Below are 7,328 nucleotides of genomic sequence, written 5' to 3'. Positions count from 1 at the left end.
CCTCCCTGTCCTCATTCCCCTCACCAGCCTGCAGACTCTTTGTATTAACTTGGTTACCAAGGGCGCTGTCTAAATGGCCTCCTCAGTGCCGTGACCTCCCGGCACGCAGAAGCGGCAGCAGGTGGCTGTGGGAGCTGGGGGGTGCGCCTGTGCTGGGGCCAGTCACGCAGGTCCACTTCTGGGCGGCACGCAGAAGCGGCAGCAGGTGGCTGTGGGAGCTGGGGGTGCGCCTGTGCCGGGGCCAGTCAGGCAGGTCCACTTGTGGGTCTCAGTTTCCTCGGCTGGAAAATGGGCCTGATGAGTCAGAAACTTGGAGCAGGAGCTTATGGTTACCGGGGTGGGGAGTCTCGCGGGGCAGAAAGGTTGGGAGCTTAGCCTTGACATGTACACACTGCTGTAGTTAAGACAGGTAACCAACAGGGACCTGTATCACAAGTTCCCTGTATAGCACAGGGAACTCTGCTCAATACTCTCTAATAACCTAAATGAGAAAAGAATTTGAAAAACAGCAGATACATATACATGTATGACTGAATCGCCTTGCTATATACCTGAAGCTAATGCAACACTGTTAATCAATTCTCCAACATAAAATAAATTTTTTAAATAAAAAATAAGATGGGCTTGATAAAACCAAAATGAAGACGGGCTTTTTATTTTTAATTAATTATCACTTGGGCTGCACTGGATCTTAGCTGTGGCATGTGGGATCTAGTTCCCAGACCAGGCATCGAACCTGCGCTGGCAGCCCCAGGCCCCCCGCACTGGGAGCACAGTGTCCTAGCCACTGGACCATCAGGCCAGTCCTGAGATGGGCTTTTTAAAAGTGATGTTGAGACAACATGATAACCATTCAGGATAAGATAAAGTTGGGCCCATGGTTTACCTACAGGGTACGGCAGTATTATGCATCTCGAAGGGATCAAGTAATTATTAATAATATTTTAAAAGAAGCCATGAAATGATGAGAAGGTTCTGGAAGTGGATGGCAGTGGTTGCCCAGCAATGAGAACGTGCTTGACGCCTCCGAGCTGAAACACCAAAAATGGTTAAAATGGGGAATTACACTTTATTTGTATGTCGCCACGACAAGAAAAACAACCTTAAGAAAACATTCACATATTGAAGAATACACGAGTGACTTCCTTTATAACTTCTCAGTGGGAAAAGGTTTCTTCTAATTATGATGAAAAGTCGAAACATAAAAATGACTTAATGACTTCCCTGGTGGCTCAGTGGCTAAGAGTCCGCCTGCCAATGCAGGGGACATGGGTTCGGTCCCTGGTCTGGGAAGATCCCACATGCTGTGGAGCAACAAAAGCCCGTGTGCCCTGGAGCCCGCGCTCTGCAGCGAGAGAAGCCACCGCAAGGAGCAGCCTGCGCGCCCCAGCGAAGAGGAGACCCCACTCAACATGGCTAGAGAAAGCTCGGGGGGGCGACAAAGAACCAGCACAACCACAAAACACTAAAAAATTTAAAAGTAATTAAGGCAAAAATCACCATAAGCAAAGTTACCACACAAAGAATAGACTAGGACTCCTCTCCTCGTCCGCAAAGGACTCCTAGAAATGTAAAAGACCAACAGAAGGAGCACAGGGTAGGAAGAGTCAGCGACAGAAAAGGACATCTACACGACAGACGCAGCAAAGACGCCCACCGCAGACGGAGCGCACGCCACCATGGCATCGCAACGCCCGGCCCATCTTCCAGGGTCCAAGGCCAGAGCACCTCCTCAGATGGAGAGGCTGGAGGCAGGAGCCCTGGAGCGCACTGCTGGGGGGTTGGGGGAGTATCTGGCAGCTTCTTCCATGTTGCCTTGGACCTTACTCAGCCTTAGACCCAGTCACTCACTTCTGGAAATCTGTGCCACATGGGCACCTGGTCACATGTGAAGCTGGGTGTATGAGCTCACCATTGTGGCAGTACCTACGATAAAGGAAGACGGGAAGCCAGCACATTGTCATTATCAAGGGACCAGCTGAATAAACTGCGGACGCCTGCATCACGGAGTACCACGCAGCCATGCAAAAAGTACGCGCGAGGTCCTGCGCGTTACCAAAGCCCTCAGGGTCTGTTATACACGAAGCATCAAGGTGCAGAACTAGCGGATGATGTGCTGCCTTTAGTGTCAGCAAGGGAAGGACATAAAAACGTATACAGTTGGCGCTCTGTATCTTCCGGTTCCATATCCTCAGGTGCACCCAGTCTCAGATTGAAAATATTCAGGGGTAAAACTTCTCAAAAGTTCCAGAAAGCAAAAACTCGAGTCTGCAATGCACTGGCAGCTATTTACATAGAAATTACATCACATTAAATGTCACAGGTAATCTACAGATGATTGAGAGTATGTGTGTGTAGGTTTCGTGCAAATACTGCGATTTTAAAAAAATATGTTTTTGGTTGTGCCTCATGGCATATGGGATCTCAGTTCCCTGACCAGGGACCGAACCTCTGGCCCCTGGACGTGGAAGCGCAGAGTCGTAACCACTGGGCCACCAGGGAAGTCCCCTGTGCTGTGAAGGGACTTGCGCATCCTTGGAGCTTGGTTTCCACGGAGGACGTTCAGCCACATTCACGTCTGTTCCTGCAGAAGGCAGGCTGGGGGTAGAACAGAAACCGGGGGCAGGGGTTGCCTGTGGCTGGCGGGGCCGACGCCGTGGGACAGAAACGAGGCGCCGTGTCAGCCTCTTTACGTCAGTTCCGCTGGCAGACCGTGCAACGTGTTAGCTATTCAAAGCTATAAAGTCAAATTAAAAATGAAATAAGATGGAGGGAACTAGGCTGACCTCACACGACTGTCATGAGAGTGCACTTTCTAAATGGCTGTGAAGACCTTTGCACAGCTCTGGGTCCTGGTTGGCCTTGACAAATAGCCCATTTATGACGGCTTTATGGTGAAGGCAGAGCTGGTTACCAGATAAACGGCTCCTCTTTGCCCTGGGAAGAGGCTTGTGACCGTCAGGGCCCCCGCCTGCGGTAGACAGACCTGCTCGTTGCCCAGCTGGGTAGAGCTGGTTCCCAGGGAGGAGTCTGGGCCCCCCTCTCCACCCAGGGTCCACCCAGCTCCTCCCTCCTCCCAGACAGCTGGAGGCCATGGGCAGACTCAGGTGGCCCTGGCCAAGGTCCAGGTAAAGGGAGGGACACTGAGGCCTGAAGACCAGTGACTCTGTCTGCAGGGGAGGGGACGAGGGGCCCGCTCCAGCTCTGTGGGGGGGCCCAGCAGTTACAACCCCTCAGCGTCCCCACAGTTGCCCTCAGGATCCCGGACCCCTGAAAGGTGGGGGGCTGGACTGCAGGGTGGGGGCAGACTGCAGGGGCTCCTCCTGCACGCCCCACCCAGCCCCGGACAGGCCAGCAGGGCTCTGGAGGAACCATGGGTTGCCGCTGGCCCTCAGGCCCGTGTGGGGCCACCCTCGCTGGGAGATGTGTGCACCCGCTCCGGGCCCTGGTCCCTCCCCCGGGGGAGCTTCCGGGGCCAAGGCCCCTCCTGGGAGTGCAGAGCCCCCCCGCTGCTCCCCGCAGCCTGGGCCCCGCCAGGAAGCAGGGGTGAGGGGGCGGCTGGGAGCATCTGCCTGCTGGTTCCCCGCCTCCGGTTTCTGGGGCGAAGGAGGTGGTGGCCTGGCCAGGACCAGGGTCCGTCTGGAACCCTCTGTGTCCCAGCGGTCTCCTCCCCTTCCAGCTCCGGGGAAGGGGCCCCTCCATCTCCACCCTGGGAGGGGAGCAGGGGGCCGCAGAGGGAGGAAGCGGAGTCAGGCTCCCAAGGGCGCTTGGCCTTCTCCACGTCCATCGCGCAGAGCTGCCCGAGGCTCACACGGGAGAGCGCTCCGAGAAAGGACGAGACCTCAGTTATCGCGGCCGAGACGGTCCCAGGTTCACGTGTTACTGAGTAATAAAGCTGGTCTCCAGTCACGTTTTGAGAACAACTCTATCAAGTTTCCTAAAGAAGTTACCTCCCTCCACCCCCCGCAACCTCCCTGCCCACCGCCTCTCCTGTGTTTACCTGGGGCCCTGGGGCTTGGAACCGGCTCCTGGAGTTGTGGGGGGTCCTCGCGGGACTGAACCCCCACCCATGGGGTATGCACTGACCCTGGGAGTTAGTGCTGGAGTGGAACTGAGATGTAGGAGTTGGGCGGCAGCCGGGTGCCCTGCAAAGCTCCTGCTCCCAGGTGAGGGTCCCGTGACCGCCCCACCCCAACATTTCTAGCCCGTCCGCAGCGGCCAGCCTGGGGGGGCATGCTGGCTGCCCTCATGGTCTGCAGCCCCATCCCACACTGGCACCCACGGGCTATCCAGGTGTTACTTGGCCTCCTTTCCCAGGTGGAGCACCTGAGACTCAGGCGATGGCAAGCTGGCTTGTGGCCACCAGCGTCTCACTAAAGATCCTCACTCCCTTGTCTCGGGGCCCCCAGACCCTGCGGGTTATAAAGGAGGAGGAGGGCCCGCAGTGACGGCGGCTCCGAGCGCTGGTTCTCACAGAACTGTGGGGCAGGGAGACCGCATGCCACGCCACGGTCCCTCCATCCTTTGATTCTGCAAAGAGACACACCTTTCCTGCCCGTGGGACTTAGAAATGCTGGAGGGCGGGGTTCTCAACCGGGATGATTCGGGCCTGGGGGCACTTGGTCAAGACTGGACACAGTTTTGTATTTTGGGTTGTCACAGCTTGGAGAAGCGACAAAGACTGTGGCCAGAAGTTCCTCTCTCGGTAACTGCACTTGACTTCAGGATCCAAAACTAAAAATTCTTTTCCCAAGTCATGCCTTTCCGTCTGGAGTCGTAAGTGACCACGATAATGGTGCGTGTTTACACAGCCATGTGGCCTTCGCTTCAGAGAGCAAGCCAGAGGCTTCCTCGCCAGTGAAGCCAGTGATGCTTTCTGTGTGTGATACCTACACAGAAGCCCTGTAGCCTTCCCTGCCGATGCTGTGGGTCTGCTCAAGAGGACATTTTGAGCGGTTCTCCCCTGTCCTATTGAGAAAAAAAATTGCTACTGGCATCTAGCATGTGGCGGCCAGGAATGCTGCTAGACATCCCAGAATGCACGGGGCAGCCCCAGAAAGCAAAGAAGGCTGCAGGGCAGAACGAGAGGAAGTGGCAGCCCACTCCAGCGTTCTTGCCTGGTAACCCCATGGACGGAGGAACCTGGTGGCAAAGCTTAGCAGCCAAACGACAACTACACACACGCCGGCGAAGCCGTTCAGTCGGGTTCGACTTTGTGCAACCTGATGGACTGCAGCCCACCAGGCTCCTCCCTCCACGGAATTTTCCAGGCAAGAGTACTGGAGTGGGCTGCCGTTTCCTTCTCCAATATATCCACACAGTCCCTATCAATAAACAGTATATTGATTTTTTTTTAAAGGATGGCAAGAAACTGCTCTGGGGAAACGCGAGTCTCGTGTCCCCCATGCCCCGCAACAACAAAGACAGAAGCAGCTGCGTTCTGTGTCCTTCTCGGCCCCAGACGCAGGGTGAGGCCACCAGATGGCTTCACCAGATGCCCCCGCCAAGGACCCGGAGCCACAGCTCCGTCACCTCCCAGTTACGGAGGACAGAGAACCACGTCCGGGTGACTGTGGGCAGGTGAAGTCAGTCCAAGTAGCCGGCCTGCACACAGGAGTTTATTTTGGCCTGATCCGTAATCTCCCCAAACTGCAGCACCCGCTGCATCCTCCAAGCAGCAGGCATAGCTGTTACCATGTGCCGTGTTCAGTGGCGGCCGGGCCCTGAGTCCCGTTTTCAAGACGGAAGCACGCCGGGCCCCAGAGGACACTGGGGGGGTGTCCACACCAGCTCACCAAAGGAGCTGTTCGGTTTCTCCAAATACCAGCCAGCTCTGTGACTCTCCAACACTAGCGGGGTGTCCTACAACTCAGTTTGACTCGAGCACTAGCTCCCAGGGTCAGTGCAGACCCCGCGGATGAGGGCTCGGTCCCACAAGGTCCCCCCACGATTTCAGGAGCCCATTTCAAGCCCCAGGTCCCCAGGCTCCCCTCTCATCTACCTGTCTGACTACAGATTTGGGGGGTTCCCATGACCCCAACCTCAGGTTCAATGATTCATTCAAAGAGACCCATGCACAGGGCACAGGAAGGACTTATACTCAGGGCAGAGCGTCGCTGAAGCTGCAACTTGGGAACCACCGGGGCATGGTCACAGGGAAGGCGTGGGGAGGCCCCGGGGCATGGTCTCAGGCTGTGAGGGGGCGGGCCAGGGCGCACACGGAGCGCAGACGTCCTCCCTGCACAGCTGTGCCTGCAGCGGCTCGGAGGCTCCTAGGAGAGCTCCTTCCAGAATTTCCATCAAGGTTTCGCTATGTACACATGATCGATCCAGCCCCTGGCCATTGACCATTGAACTCACCGGACCTTCTCCGGCACTCCCCCCACCCCCACCTCCTCGGAGTTGGGGATGGGGTGCAGCTGTAAGGTCCACCCCCTCCTCACAAGGGCGGTTCCACCCGGGAGTCACCTCCTTAGCATGAACTCTGGTGGGGTCCACGGGGGCTTGTTAGGAACAACCGCAGACAACCCTACCCTTCAGGAAGCTTCAGGGCTTCAGGAGCTCCCCGCCGGGAGGTCTGCACGGAGACCAAACATGTCCTTTTTAAAAAAAAAAAGCCATTTGGCTGTGGTGGGTCTTAGTTGTGGTCCAGGGGGTCTAGTTCCCTGACCAGGGATCAAACTCCTGGCTGGGAGTGTGGAGTCCTAGCCACTGGGCCACCGGGGAAGTGCACACCCTTGTTATACAGGGTTGCCGGGCCCTGTCTCTCTGCCTCCTGACCTGGAAACCTGGTGTCCCGCAGTAAGGAGGCCCGAGCCGTGGGCAGCTGCCCCTGAGGAGGTCTTGACCCCTGACCAGACTGACCGCGGTGCTCCCGTCCGGCCCTCTGTCCCTGCCTCCCCGCCCCACACGTGTGTGTGCGCACACACACACACACACACCCAGAACTGCCCAGCTGAGCCCAGTGAGCCCTGGGCCAGGAGAGGTGGTAACACGGGCGGTGAATACAGAGTCCCGTGACCCGTGGGGCCTGCAGTCACCCACCTGGGGGCGGGCCCCCTCCCCCACCGGCCTCTGCTCAGCCTGAGAATATCACGGAGACCAAGCCAACCTGGGGACATCTGACTCAGTCCTGAGCTAAACATTGGAACACGTGATGGAGTGTGAGCCTGTGAGGGCACTTCCCACAGAAAAGTGTCAACCGGGAGAAGCGGGCCTGGGAGGAGGCCGGAGCCTCGGGGACATTTGTCTGCATCTGCTTTTAAGTGGGAAGAAGAAAGCAAAATCCGTGAGGGTGTTTTTCTAATTTCAAAGCTGGTGCACGCTCT

The sequence above is a fragment of the Bos grunniens genome, chromosome 25 (assembly GCF_055505025.1).
Source record: "Bos grunniens cultivar Pamir isolate PY7600 chromosome 25, Bosgru_T2T1.0, whole genome shotgun sequence".
NCBI classification, from domain to species: domain Eukaryota; kingdom Metazoa; phylum Chordata; class Mammalia; order Artiodactyla; family Bovidae; genus Bos; species Bos grunniens.
Note: the sequence above shows the minus strand (reverse complement) of the source record.